We start from the raw sequence: 14,156 nt of genomic DNA, 5'->3' as shown, positions 1-14,156 counted from the left end.
GGGGGGGGGGTGGGGGCGTTCGCCACGCCGCAATCCCTTCTCCTCCATTCTCCTCTCAGATCTTAGGCACACACGCACACGCTCCTGGCCTGAGTTGAAGCCACCGGGTCTGGGACTTGAACTGTGGTCTACTACATGGGAGTCCAGCGATATAGCCATTATGCCAACTGCTGGTCCCATACTGACCTTTTTTTATACCATCTCCCTGGTCTCTCTTCCACCATCTTCACTACCCTAGCCTTTAAAACACCACCAGGCACCTAGAACTCTCCTAATACCAAGTGTAGTTTGTAGTCGATTGTACTAAAGACTTGGAGGAAGGAAGGTAAACTCAGCAGAGTAAATGTTGCAGGTCCCTTTCCTTAATTATCCTTCAGCCATTGTCACCTCGGAAACATCTCACTGGCCTGTTCTTTCGGAGAGCCCCACCATATTGCCTGCCACCATAAAGCTCCATTTCTCTTTTTTGCCCTTTCTATTTGGTACTTCTTTTTAATTTTTCTTATTTGCCAGAGGGTGAGTATGCTTGTAAGAGGAGAGAGAGAGAGAGAGAAAGCACCTGCCAACAGGGCATGGTCATACCACAATCCTTTTCCTCATTTTCTCCACCCCATCAGGATTTGGACATGCATGCACACACTCCTGGAAAGTTCTTCAAGCCAGCAGGGTGGAATTTGAATTGCAGTTGGCCATATGGGTCCAGTTCCCAAGACACAGTGCTTAACCACAGCGCTACAGGGCTGGTCCATCTATTTGCTACTTCAGGTGCTCCACTAATTCCTGTACTGTTGGGATCAGGCGGTAGTGCAGTGGCAATGTGTCTGGAGCCACAGGAAGGGTCCTGGGTTTGCATCCTGGGACCTGCCTGGGCACGCTGGGGGCATACCCATGATCTGGGCCCCTGAGACTGGGGGTGGATTACAGTAGGAAGGTTCAGTTTCTTTCTGTCCCTCTCTCATTTTCTCTCTCTCTTTCATGAAAGAAATAAATAAATGAACTTTTAAAAAAATCTCATCTATTGTTTATGTAGATTCATATAGTCACTTCTTAGTAAATACTTACTTTGTTCCAGGCACACTGTACTTTACGATTTTCAAATAATGGACATTCTCACTTCCTTTAGCTCAGATGATCCAGGCACATATCCCCCCAAATTATCTTTTCGGTAAGTGTTTTGTTACAACATCTCCGAGTGCTAGATCCTGGGATCTCTGCTCCCACAGAGCTTCACCACCAAAGAGTCAACCAATTTGCTACATAAAACTCTTTTTTTCTTTTTGTTATTTTTTACTTGTGAGGGAGTGTGCACACTTGCCAGAGAGAGGAAGAGGGAGAAAGCACATCCCAATGGTGTGTGGTCATGCAGCAATCCCTTCTCTATTTCTCCATCCTGTCAGGCTTTTGGGTACAAACACACATGTGCAACTGCATTTTTTTTTTCTTTTGAGAGATTTTTGTTATAGGGTGTGTGTGTTCACCAGAGATACAGAGAGAGACAGGAAGCAAGAAATCACCCCTGGGGTGGGGGGTGGGTAGCCATGCCACAATCCCTTCTCCTCCATTCTCCTCTCAGGATTTTGGGCACACATGCAGATATGCCTGGCCTGAGTTTAAGCCACCAGGTCTGGGACTCGAACTGTCGTCGACTATGTGGGAGTCCAGCCACATAACCATTATACCATCTGCTGGTCCCAGCAACTGCTTGCCTTTCAAGCTGCTGGGGCTTTGACAGACTGTAGTCAGCTATGTGGGATCTAACTCCTTTAATCACAAGACAACTAGAGCCAGTGCTACATAAAATTCTTGATGAAGAATTCTGCTGTTGCTTTTATACAAACATTTCCCCTTCTAGGCTACAATAGAAGACAGCGTTATGACCAACAGTAATATCAGAGCGAATTACAGAAGCTACTTCATGGACGCATGAGTACCTCAGGCAATAAAAGAAGATAATGAGTTGGCCAGGAGCTGAACTGTGGTCCCAAGGCTTTCGGAAAAAGGGAGTTGGATCCTAAAGGCTGGGGATGGATCCAGGTAGCTTGGTGATGAAGGCACTGGACTCCCACATCGCCAGCCACAGTTCAAGTCCTGGGCCTGGTGGCTTGCTTTCTCTCTTTCCCACCCTGTGAGTGCAAATTAAAATAATAATAATAATAATAAATAAATAAAACCAAATAAATTTTTTAAAGGATGGGGAGTGCAAAAGCAGGAAGAGAGGAGGAAGACATGGGAGGCTGGACAGAATGAGCAGTAGGGAATCATGGTTAACAGCAAGAATCTGGGCTTGAACTCAGCTCTGTCATTCGCTCAGCTGGTAACTGGCTAATTAGTTAATCTTGGGGGGGGGGAGAAGCAAATGATGTGCATGATATGTTTCCCCTCTAATTATTAGGTCATCGGAAAAGTTTTTCTATGCAAAATTGTATCATGACTTTTCCAATGACCCAATAGTTATCAAAGTTAGATTTTCTGAGCACATTATCATTTATAAAAATGACGTTTTTCTTTCACTTTTGTCCTAATTTAAGGTTTCCAGCAGTCCTGTGGGTAGATATGATTATTACCTCCATTTTGCAGAAGTGGAAATCAAGGCTTAGGGAAGTTAGATAGTTTCCCCAAAGTCTTCAGGTTACTTGGTCCACAAAGTTTCTGAACTTCAGATCTTTCCATTCCCACTTAAAAAAAAAAAAAAAAAGCCAAGAAGTATTAAACCCTGAAACATTAACAGTTTGGACAAAGATTAGTTCCTTATGGCTCACTTGTTTTCCAAAACAAAGGCAGACTTTCACAAATTGGTTATAGGGTATGGGGGAAGGGTCAGGAGTGGGAAGCCAACACCAACCTTCTTAGACTTTGTGCACTTCACAATTCAGCTGTGGACAATAGCCAACTATAAACCAATATAGAACCCTAGAGGACAGGCTTTTCTAATCAGAACACAACCCAAACATCCCCCAAGAAGTTCAGCACACAGGGAATAAAGATTCCAATCCACCATTGGGTGAGACTGTAAGTATGCGAGTGGTACTCTAGAAACATGGGTACGTTGACAAGCTCTCCCTAGGCTCTTCCAAAGCCTTGTTCATTCCCATCACAAAGCCTCAACTGCCTGCCTCTCCCCTCCCCAACCCACAGACTATACTATGCATCCTGCCCTCACCACTGTCTGCAGGTCCCTGCCAGCTCTGCAAGGACTGAGGTGGCCCCACAGGTCTTCGGGAGGTGCCGTCTTCTCCTAGAGCTCTCTCTAGCACAGCTTCTCAGGCAGAGCCCTGCAGTGTGAGAAGGAGAGATGGGAAGTAGAAAGAGAGGGAGGAGTGTGAGCGAGAGATAGAAGGGAGAGAGGAAAGGAGGTGGGTAAAAGAGTCAGAGAGAAAGAGTAATTAGAAACAATACAGACGAGGACAGGAAGAAAGATAGAATCCCTAATACCGGACTGAGAGGTTGTAGCCCCCTGGGGTTTGCCATATTCTCACCCTACTTTCTGTGGTCATTAATATTTAGTTTGTCTTTCAATTAAGGATTTCCAGAAACTCTTTACTAAGAAAAAAAAGCATGCTCTCTAGCACCTGATCATGGAATTGGCCCAGACGGGCACTGCAGTGTGGAGGGGTGTTTGCAGTTTCTCCTCTCTGCTACTCTTCACACACTCAGCGTCTCAGCACTTGGAAATGAACCTGCTGTATGGGACAAAGCTAGAGAGAGAAAGACCTTAAACTTCTCACAGGCAAATGATAAAAAGCATAGCAGTCCATTTGAAATGGCCAATATTTCAGAGAATAAACGATGAATGTATATATAAGATGTTATAATGATAACAGGGTCTGTTCTGCTGTAATAAGAAATACCTCTGTCTGGGTGATTTAGGAGAATCGAGGTTTATTCAGCTCCCCGTGTGGAGGCGCAGGGCCCAGGGGCTGCATCTGGTGATGGCCTTGTTGCCAGTGGATGTCCTGAGGCCTCACAAAGCATCACAAGTGGTAGAGGACAGCAGAGCAGCTCAGGTCCCATCTGTGTCCACATGTCTCACTCTGTCCTTATAAACCCACCAGGACTCAAGCACGGGGCTCCTACCCTGATCCCTAAGCACTCTGCACTAGTTCTACCTTTCAACTTCATAGTCAGATCGTCTCTTCTTAATCTCTTTGTTTTACAACCCCATCCCAGCACATGAATTTGGGGGGACACACTCAAACCATAGTAGTGCCCTTGGAAAACACTTGTCATCACCACCCCATTTTAACCCTGACCCTAGTAATTAAAATGGTCTAGGATTTGGGTTAACCCTGTACAAAACCATGAAGTTGAATAACTGTGTCTTCTAATGCTGTCTTTGGCACTCTCCCTATGCCTGTTTTACTCCTTCACTAACTCTTTCCTGAAGAAATTTCCCCTCTGCTGAGAGGACACAAAGGCCTAATACCTAACTCTAATTCAAGGTCAGATAAAGGAAGTGTTAGTGAAGGGATAGAACCAGAGGAGCAGATATATACAAGGGACTCTCAAAAAGTTCATGGAGGGGCCGGCAGGTGGCTTGGTGGTTAAGGGTCCTAAACTCCCACATGGTTGACCATGGTTCAAGTCCCAGACCTGGCAGCTTGCTTTCTCACTTTCCCTCTCTCTCACACACACTCTGTCCTTCTCTGGTCAAATAAATAAATAAATTTAAATAAAAATAATTCTTTTAAAAAAGTTCATGGAAAACATGGAATTAAAGTATAAGTTTATTTTGTTGCCAATGCCCCCCAAACTGTGATCATGTATGTTTTTTTTTTTTCCAGGTACAATTTACATTTATTTGCTAATGACCATGACTAAAGATACTTCAAACACAAGAATCTGCTTGTTAGGTGAAGTCATTTCTTGCCAGCAGCCGCAGCTAGTCCATGAAGGCTAACTTAAACACCATCTTCAAACTGAGCACCCCGCTCTGTTCAAACTGAGGCCCCAGCTCTGGGCAAACAGCTAGTGGGTGGACCTGGTCCTTCTGGCCTGAATGGGTGCCTCCCAGGAACTACTCCTTGTTCTCATACTTGTGCTTGATGTGTTTCCACAGCTTCCCATGGTTGATGTGCTCAAGGCGTGCTCGAAGAACAAGGCACCCACCGTGATGGCGAGGGCGAAGGTGGACATCCTACGAACAGCAGGGAGTAAAACCTTGCTCTAAGGGTCGGGGCCACCATTTTTTTTCATTCCGAACTCTGGCCACTGCCCATGCATGGTTTTGTAATAATCTGCATTTTTCACAAGCTTTTTGAAGATCCCCTTGTATAAGGAGGCTTTACTGTGTCTAAAATGAGAGTGGAGATTTGGCAGAGCTGACCTCTGATATGAGGTCAGTAAGTTCTTGTCTAAGACGTGTTGACTCTATGATGTCAGTGGATCTTCTAAGTGGAAATGACTCTCAGGTGTTTGCAAAGACTGGAATGTGGGTGAGAGGTCAGGATTCCCATGAAGTGGGAGGTGTGTGATAGGTTGTTCACTGAGGGCCTGAGTGCAGGATGGCAGAACAGCAGGTCCCTGTAACATGCTCACCAGGCAATCCTTCCTGTGGCTTGCTGACTTGCATTATCTGTAGTCAGTGCACTTGGGGCTAGCAGGGAGATCATAAAGGTCCATTTTGCTCTAAATGGACTGGGGGGCCAGCAGGTGGCATGGTGGTTAATGTGCTGGACTCCCACATGGTGACTGTGGTTCGAGTCCTGGACCTGGTGGCTTGCTTTCTTAATCTCCCTCTCTCCCTCTCACTGGTGAAGCTGAATAATAATAATAAATAAGTAAAATTGAATAAATAATTCTTTAATAAAAAAAGAATCCATAGGACTGTCTGAGGTAACCAGCCCCACACCCCCAGATAACAGCAATTTTATGACACTGGCTGGTACCAAGGTCAGATGGAACTGAGCAAGGGAGGGACAGATGGGCCTTCAAGGACTCTTCCTTGATACTTTGCTTTCTTCAGTCATCTTCTTGGAAGCAGGGTTATTTCTGAATCTATTTCTCTCCTAGCTGATAATAAGGTAATACTCTATAGCCATGTAACATGAACTCAGTCAATGATTAGAAAGTTAAAATTTTACGTTTATTGATTTTTTTTTCATTTTTTTCTAAATCTAATTTCTCCATTTTAAACACAGTTTTCTGGATTTTCTTTAACGATTGCTGAATTGCATTATTATGACTGCGTTAACACTGGCAGACCCAAACTAGAAGCTTGAGAAGGAGGTCACCCACATGGAAAGGTTTCAGGGGGGCCAGCTCCTTTTCTTCAGCTTCGAGCACGAGTTTTTTCTGTCTTCTTTCTTATTCACTATTCAAGAAGTATTTATGAAGTGCCCATGGCATAGCAGCCATAGGGAGCGCTGTGCATTTGAACTGTGATGAGTTTTTTGTTGATTTATTTATGTTAGTGTTAAGTCACTGGGCTGCTGGAGAGGCTTTCTGTCTGTCTAGCAGGTGATTAAAGGCCTCACAGAGGAGCCTTGTGCTTGCTCTTGCCATCTTGAACTTAATAATTTTTGGATGAAAGACCCACAGTTTCATTTTGCATAGGACCCTGCAAACTACGTAGCTGCTCCTGGATAGCAGAGATTCTTCAGGAGAGAATTCTGTATCTGGGGTTAGAAGACAGTATGGATAATGAGAGAAGTTATCCAGGAGGGGGTAAACAGGCACCAAACATTGCTCTGAGATAGGGATTCGAGTCCATAAGTACTGGGTGCGTTGTACTGAAGTGAGGTGACAAGTGGCCCGTGCTTTATATCGATCTAAGTACTTCATGTAAATTAACTCAACTTAGCCTCATAAAGACTTTATGAAATGGGCACTCCATTACCCAGGTTAGTTCTTAAACTCATACAGTTTTGTTATGGCCAAATAGCCATTCTATTTACAAAGTGGTAGGCAATAGTTTTTATATAGATCTTCCCACACTCTCATACCCCCACCGTCCTGGCTGATCTGTTACTGTGTGAAGCTACCACTGTAGATCTGACTGTTCTCTATCAAGGTGGAAGTGAAAACCTAATGTATGCATTCCCACTGTGGAACCCAGCACTTGTCTTCACAGTTTCTAGTAAACCTGCATCTTCCTGGAGAATAGGACCTGGTCTGTGTCACTGGTGTGTCCTCAGCAGCTAAGGCTGTATCTATAATAGACACTCGATCATTTTTTATAGACTTCTACTTCTGGCCAAGATAGAGTAACAAGAACCAGATTTACCTTTCATCTTAAAAGGCTAAAAAAAGTCCTCACAAAATATAAAAGCAACAATGGCTTTCAGCTACTGGAAAATAGGCAATGTAGGATGGAGATTCCTGAAAGAAGGGAAGTAAGATGAGCCCTACGATGTCTCAGCTTACTGCCTGGGGAGAGTGTCCAGGCCATACCCAGCTCAGGGAGGCAGGTAGAGGCCAGTGGTCTCACGGAGGTCAGTGCCCAGGGAGGCCAAGGTGGCTAGAATGCACAGGGCCAAGTATGGAGGAGGAGTGCGCTGTGCAGAGAAAGCTGACCAGTCCATGCACGTGAGGAAACCACTGAGTTCTCTTGGGGCATTGAATAAACTGTCAGAATAGGTTTGCCTCTACAGCGGAGCTAAATTAGCACTAGATTAAAGGCCATTCTAGACCTGTCTAATAGAGAATAAAAGCAAGCTTCAATAGATTTAAACTATTTCCAAGTAACTTGAGTTCAAAAATATTTAAAGAAATACAGAAACAGCACCCAACATACAACTCATATTGTCATGTTACTTGAAATTACCTGATGGGCAATAAAACATCATTATTAGACCCCTAAGAAGGGGAAAAATCAGCCACTAAAAACAAACGAGGAAATGATATAGGTGATAAAATTAGAAGACAAAACCATTAAAACAGATATTTTTAATATATTAGGTTATCGAGAAAGTCATGGCATATTTTTCTGTTTTTCTATGCAAAAATGTGTCACAACTTTCCTGACAACCCAATAGTATATTCCACATGTATTAACATATGTTCAAAAAAGATAGAGGAAGAAATGACTTGAATGAGGAAAGAAGTAGAAGATATAAAAACATTTGAAATAGAACCTCTGGAGATAAAGAATATATCTAAAATGAAACGTATACTGGATGGAGCCAGCGGGTGGTGTAGTGGTTAAAGTGTTGGACTCCAACATGGCCAGCTGTGGTTCAGTTCCCTAACCTGGCTGCTTGCATGTGTTCTCTTTCTCTCCCTCTCTCTCTCCCTCTCTCCCCCCGGTGAGCACATGTGTCTATAGAAAATTTTTTTAAAAATGCAGTGATAAAAAAAATTAAATAAATGATTCTTTTAAAAAAGTATACTGGATGGGATTAATAGCAATTTAGATATTGCAGAAGATTATTAGTGAACTTGAAGACATAGCAATATGTCCCAAATGAAACACAGTGAGGAAAAAAAGTTAGGGGGAGAGAAAGAAAGAGAGAGAGAGAGAGAGAGAGAGAGAGAGAGAACATTGTATATAATTTGAGTTCCAGAAAGAGAGGATAGTAAAACGATTAAAGATATACTATTTCAAAAATTATAGGGACCTGCAGACGGTGTAATGGTTATGTTGCTGAACTCCCATGTAGTCAACTATGGTTCGAGTACCGGACCTGGTAGTTTGAAACTCAAGTCAGGGTACGTGTGTGTGCATGCCCAGAATCCCAAGAGGAGAATGGAGAAGGGGTTGTGGTGTGACCATTACCCTGGGAGGTGATTTCTTCTTTCTGTCTGTCTCTCTGGTAGGGGGACATGACCTATAGCAAAAATCTCTCTAAAACTAAAAAATTGTATTGCAGTGTGGTGGTTGGGGCTGCTGAATACCACATGACCAACTATGCGATTTGATTCCTGGACCTGGTGACTTGAGAAACAAGTTAGGTATGTGTGCATGTGTGCCTAAAATCCCAAAGGAAGGAGAAATAGAGGAGAAAGGATTATGGCATGACTATTCCCCATGGGGGTGCTTTCTCTATCTCTCTCTGGTGAGCATGCATCCCTCTGGCAAATTTTAAAAAATAAAAAAAAAAGCATTGTCAAGTATCTTTCTTTAAACGAATATTTTTAGTGCATAAAAATGCAGTTGATTTATTGTATTTTTTTCATACTCTAGGAGAAAGCATTCTCACACCAGTGTATTAGAATTCTAGGTGCTCTGAAAACATAACAGCACTGGGACCAGCAGTTAGCATAATGGCTATGTTGCTGAACTACCATGTAGCCGACCGCAGTTTGAGTCCTGGACCCGGTGGCTTAAACTCATGCCGGCCACATGTGTGTACGTGCCCTAGATCCCGAGAGGAGAATGGAGGAGAAGGGATTGTGGTGTGGCCATACCCCCTGGGGGGTGATTTCTCGCTTTCTGTCTCTCTGTCTTTCTGGTGAGCGCACACGCCCTATAGCAAAAACCTCTCAAAAAAAAAAAAAAAGAAATCATACCAGCACTTTTTTCTTCCTGCCCTCATTCCCTTCCTTTTCTTCCTTCTCATCTCTCCCTTTCTCTTTTCTTTTAATTTTAGCTATTTGAATGGGTGCGTAATGGTATCTCATGGATTTAATCGCTTTTTCTTAATGGCTAATAATGTAGCATCTTTTCATATGCTTCTTTTTTCTTTTTCCATCTGTATATTTTCCGGGTAAAGTGGTTGCTCAACTATTTTGCCCATTTAATGATCTAGTTGTTTGATTTTGTTTTGTTTTTAACCTTTGCTACAGGACACATGTGCTCACCAGAGAAACAGAAAGCAAGGAAAATTGAGAAAGTACTCCCCAGGGCAGATGGCCATCTATAGTCTCTTCCCCTTCATTCTTCTCTTGGGATTTTGCACATGTGCCTGGTGTGTTTTTCAAACTACTAGGTCTGGGACTTGAACCGTACAGTCAGTCATGTGCAGTCTGCACACTCAGCTGCTTTAACCACCATGCTACTGGCTGGTCTGGTAGTTTATTTTCTTAACATTAAGTTTTCACCGTTTTATAATTGAACTCTTGTATATTCTAGCTAAAAAGCCTTTATAGATATGTAATTTGCAAATATGTTCTACCTTTTTTTTTTTAAGAGGTTTTTGCTATAGTGCGCCTGCGCTCAACAGACAGAGAGAGAGAGACAGAGAGACAGAAAGTGAGAAATCACCCCTTAGGGGATGGCCACGCCACAATCCCTTCTCCGTTCTCCTCTCGGGATCTTGGGCACACACACACACACCCGACATGAGTTTTAAGCCACCGGGTCGGGGACGCGAACCTCAGTCGACTACATGGGATCCAGCGACATAGCCATTACGCTAACTGCTGGTCCCATGTTCTACCTTTTTATACTGTGTCTTTTCATTCTCTTTGTGATATCTTTTGAAGAGCAAAAGCTTCTAATTTTGATGAAGACCAATCCATTAATTTTTTTTATGGATTGTGGGGTTTTTTAGTGTGTTGTATCTAAGAAATCTTTGCCTAATCCAAGATCACAAAGACTTTTTTCTGATTTTTTCTAGAAGTTTTATCATTTTAAGTTTTAGATTTAAGTCTATGAGCTATTAAAATATGGTGCAAATTATGAAATGAGGTTTATTTACCTTTTTATTTATTTTTCATATAGCTATCCAATTGTTCTGGTACCATTTCTCGAAGTCCTTTCTACATTGAAATGTCTTCTCAGCTTTGTGGAAAGTCAGTTGACCATGTATGTGTGGTGTGTCTCTACTCTCTACTATATTCCATCGTTCCCTTGAACTATGTATCAGTTCAGTCTCTGACAGCGTATTGTCGGCTTTAACCCCGAATGTGATTGTATTGGGGTAGGTAGAAACTTATTTTATTTTTTAGAATTTTTGCCACTGGGTGTATGCACTTGCCAGAAGGACAGAAACAGAGAGAGGAAAGGTTCTCCACTCGGGATCTTGGGCACACACCCACACACCCGACATGAGTTTTAAGCCACCGGGTCGGGGACGCGAACCTCAGTCGACTACATGGGATCCAGCGACATAGCCATTACGCTAACTGCTGGTCCCATGTTCTACCTTTTTATACTGTGTCTTTTCATTCTCTTTGTGATATCTTTTGAAGAGCAAAAGCTTCTAATTTTGATGAAGACCAATCCATTAATTTTTTTTATGGATTGTGGGGTTTTTTAGTGTGTTGTATCTAAGAAATCTTTGCCTAATCCAAGATCACAAAGACTTTTTTCTGATTTTTTCTAGAAGTTTTATCATTTTAAGTTTTAGATTTAAGTCTATGAGCTATTAAAATATGGTGCAAATTATGAAATGAGGTTTATTTACCTTTTTATTTATTTTTCATATAGCTATCCAATTGTTCTGGTACCATTTCTCGAAGTCCTTTCTACATTGAAATGTCTTCTCAGCTTTGTGGAAAGTCAGTTGACCATGTATGTGTGGTGTGTCTCTACTCTCTACTATATTCCATCGTTCCCTTGAACTATGTATCAGTTCAGTCTCTGACAGCGTATTGTCGGCTTTAACCCCGAATGTGATTGTATTGGGGTAGGTAGAAACTTATTTTATTTTTTAGAATTTTTGCCACTGGGTGTATGCACTTGCCAGAAGGACAGAAACAGAGAGAGGAAAGATGAGAAAGCACCTCCTGGGGGAATGGCCACACTGCAATTCCTTCTCTTCTATTCTCCTCTTGGGATTTTGGGCGTGTACACACACATACACAGTGTGATTTTCAGGATGCTGGGTCCAGGACTTGAAGTGTGGAGTCAGCCATGTGGCATCCAGTCATCCTTAACCTCCACACCACCTGCTGGCTCAGGGGTGGAACCTTTTAAAGGCAATAAGACCATGAGGATGGAGTCTTCATAAATGGGATTAGTACCCTCATAAAAGGGATCCCAGAGAGCTCTCTTACCTTGGTATCCTCTGAGGATACCATGAGGATACAATGAAAAGATGATAGTTTGTAACTTAGAAGTGGATCCTCATCAGAATATAACCATGATACCCTGATCTCAGTTGTCCAACTTTCAGAACATGGGAAATAAAATAAATCATATCACAGAGTCTTCATTATTGTCCTTCTATAATAGTTTTTGTCTTGTTGGTTCAGGCTACCATAACAAAATACCACAGACTAGGTAGCTTGAACAACAGAAATGAACTTTCTCCCAGTTCTGGAGGCTAGAAGTCTGAAATTAGGATGCCGCCATGGTTGAGTTCTAGGGAAGGTGCTGTTCTTGGCTTGCAAAGGACCACCTTCTTGCTGTGTCCTCATACAGCCTTTCCTCTATGCTCACGTTGGGAGGCTTCTCTTCTTATGAAGTCACTAACCTATTCTGAGGACTTCTGTATGACCTAGAATAATCCCAGTTACTAAAGGTCCCATCTCCAGATACCATCACATTGGGGCTTAGGGATTTACCACGTAAATTTTAGGGGAACACAAAGACACAGTCCATAACAGCCTTAAGATAAGGCAGTGTAAGTCTTCCAACCTTGTTCTTTTTCAAAATTGTGCTAACTATTCTAGTTCCTTCAATTTTCCGCTCAAATTTCAGACTCAGCTTGTCATTTCTTATTAAAAACCCTCTTAGGATTTTGATGGGATCAATTTAAATCTGTAGATCAATTTGGGAAAAGCTGTCATTTTAATAATAGTGACTCTTTGAATTCATAAACATAACATGGGAATCCATTTACTTGTGTTTTATTCACAGTTTTATAGTTTGCAGCATAGATTTTATGTATCTTTTTTTAAAAAGAATTATTTACTTAATTTTATTTTTATTCATTCGTTTATTTTAATTTGACCAGACACACACATGCACACACACACACACACGGAGAGAGAGAGAGAGAGAGAGAAAGAGAGAGAGAGAGAAAGTGAGAAAGCAAGCCAGCAGATCTGGGACTTGAATTTATTTTAATTTGACCAGAGACACACAGAGAGAGAGAGAGAAGGTGGGAAAGCAAGCCAGCAGTCTGGGACTCGAACCTTGGTTGGCCATGTGGGATTATCCAGAGCCTTAAGCACCATGCCATCTGCTGGGCCCTTGAATCTTTTGTTATAATTAAACCTAACTATTTCAAGTTTTTAAGTGCTTTTGTAGATTATTTTTGTTGTTGTTGCTATTTTTAAATTTAAATTGTTAATTTTTTATTGCTAGAATGTAGAAATACAATAAATTTTGTTTATAGACCTTATATACTGTGACCTAGCTAAACTCACTTTTTAGTTCTGGAATGTGGTTTATTTGTTTTTCATAGATAGTTTGAGATTTACTACATAAGAAATCATGTTGGGGCCAGCCCATGGCGTGATGGTTAAGGTGACTGGATCACACATGGCCGGATGTGCAGTTTGAGACTTGAGAAGCATGACAGGAATGTGTATGTGTGTGCCCAAAATCCTGGAAGGGGGAAAAATGGAGAAGACAGGATTGCATGTGACCTTTCACCATGGTGGGGGTGCTTTCTCACTTTTCTTCTCTCTCTTTCTCTTTCTCTGTGTGTCTCTCTCTGGTGAACACATATCCTTGGACAAAATTTTTTTAAAAAAGAAATCATGTTGTCTGTAAATAGGGACAATTTTATTTCTTCTTCCCAATCTATATGGCTTTTAGGTTTTTTTTTTTTTTTTTTTTTTTTTTTTTTTTTTTTTTTTTTTTTTTTTTTTTTTTTTCTTCCCAAATTAATTTGTTTTTTTGTTTTTTTTTTTTTTTTTTTTTTTTTATACCTTATTGCATTTGCTAGAACTTCCACTATGACATTGAATGAGATTATTTATCAGACGGGTTTGTGGCAAACCATCTAGTTTTCCAGTAGCAACTGCTAGGGTTTGGTAAAGTCATAAAGCCCAACTTCCATGGAAAAGACCAGAACTAGCTCTCATCCTGGCTCTGTTGCAGCTAATTTACTGTATGACTTCAGACAGATCACTTGTCTTTTTTGAGTCTGTTTTTCTTTGTACTTGCTTATTTTAGAGGGATGTTGTGAGATTGAATACTGAAAGTATAGGAAAACCTTTAGAAAGACTATAAAATACTACAGAAACAGAGGTACCTCTTACTTACCCAGAAATAGCTTGGAACAGAGCAGAGTGGGGGCTTGGGAGTGGGGGGGGAGGGTGTCTCAGGATAGAGAACTGGCCAAGCCATTAACTAGCTGTAGATTTTGAGGAAATTATTTCAT

The 14,156-nt window shown here is 41.7% G+C and overlaps 2 long non-coding RNA genes and 1 pseudogene across 3 annotated transcripts in view; 1 reads left to right on the top strand and 2 right to left on the bottom strand.

The window, feature by feature from the left end:
* LOC114006557 (uncharacterized) overlaps positions 1 to 2,068 on the top strand; it is a 28,093-nt gene extending 26,025 nt beyond the window's left edge. For both annotated transcript variants that reach the window (XR_003548273.1, XR_003548272.1), the window contains exon 3: positions 1,853 to 2,068. This is a non-coding gene — a long non-coding RNA (uncharacterized LOC114006557). The remainder of the gene's footprint in view (positions 1 to 1,852) is intronic.
* LOC102494524 (uncharacterized) overlaps positions 1 to 14,156 on the bottom strand; it is a 19,426-nt gene that overhangs the window by 1,511 nt on the left and 3,759 nt on the right. The window contains exon 2 of the long non-coding RNA XR_337684.3: positions 2,565 to 2,675. This is a non-coding gene — a long non-coding RNA (uncharacterized LOC102494524). The remainder of the gene's footprint in view (positions 1 to 2,564; positions 2,676 to 14,156) is intronic.
* Positions 4,953 to 5,655, bottom strand: LOC106734131 (cytochrome b-c1 complex subunit 9 pseudogene; annotated as a pseudogene).

The sequence above is a fragment of the Tupaia chinensis genome, unplaced genomic scaffold, assembly GCF_000334495.1.
Source record: "Tupaia chinensis unplaced genomic scaffold, TupChi_1.0 Scaffold148874_1, whole genome shotgun sequence".
NCBI classification, from domain to species: Eukaryota; Metazoa; Chordata; class Mammalia; order Scandentia; family Tupaiidae; genus Tupaia; species Tupaia belangeri.
This window is presented reverse-complemented; position numbering and strand designations above follow the sequence as displayed.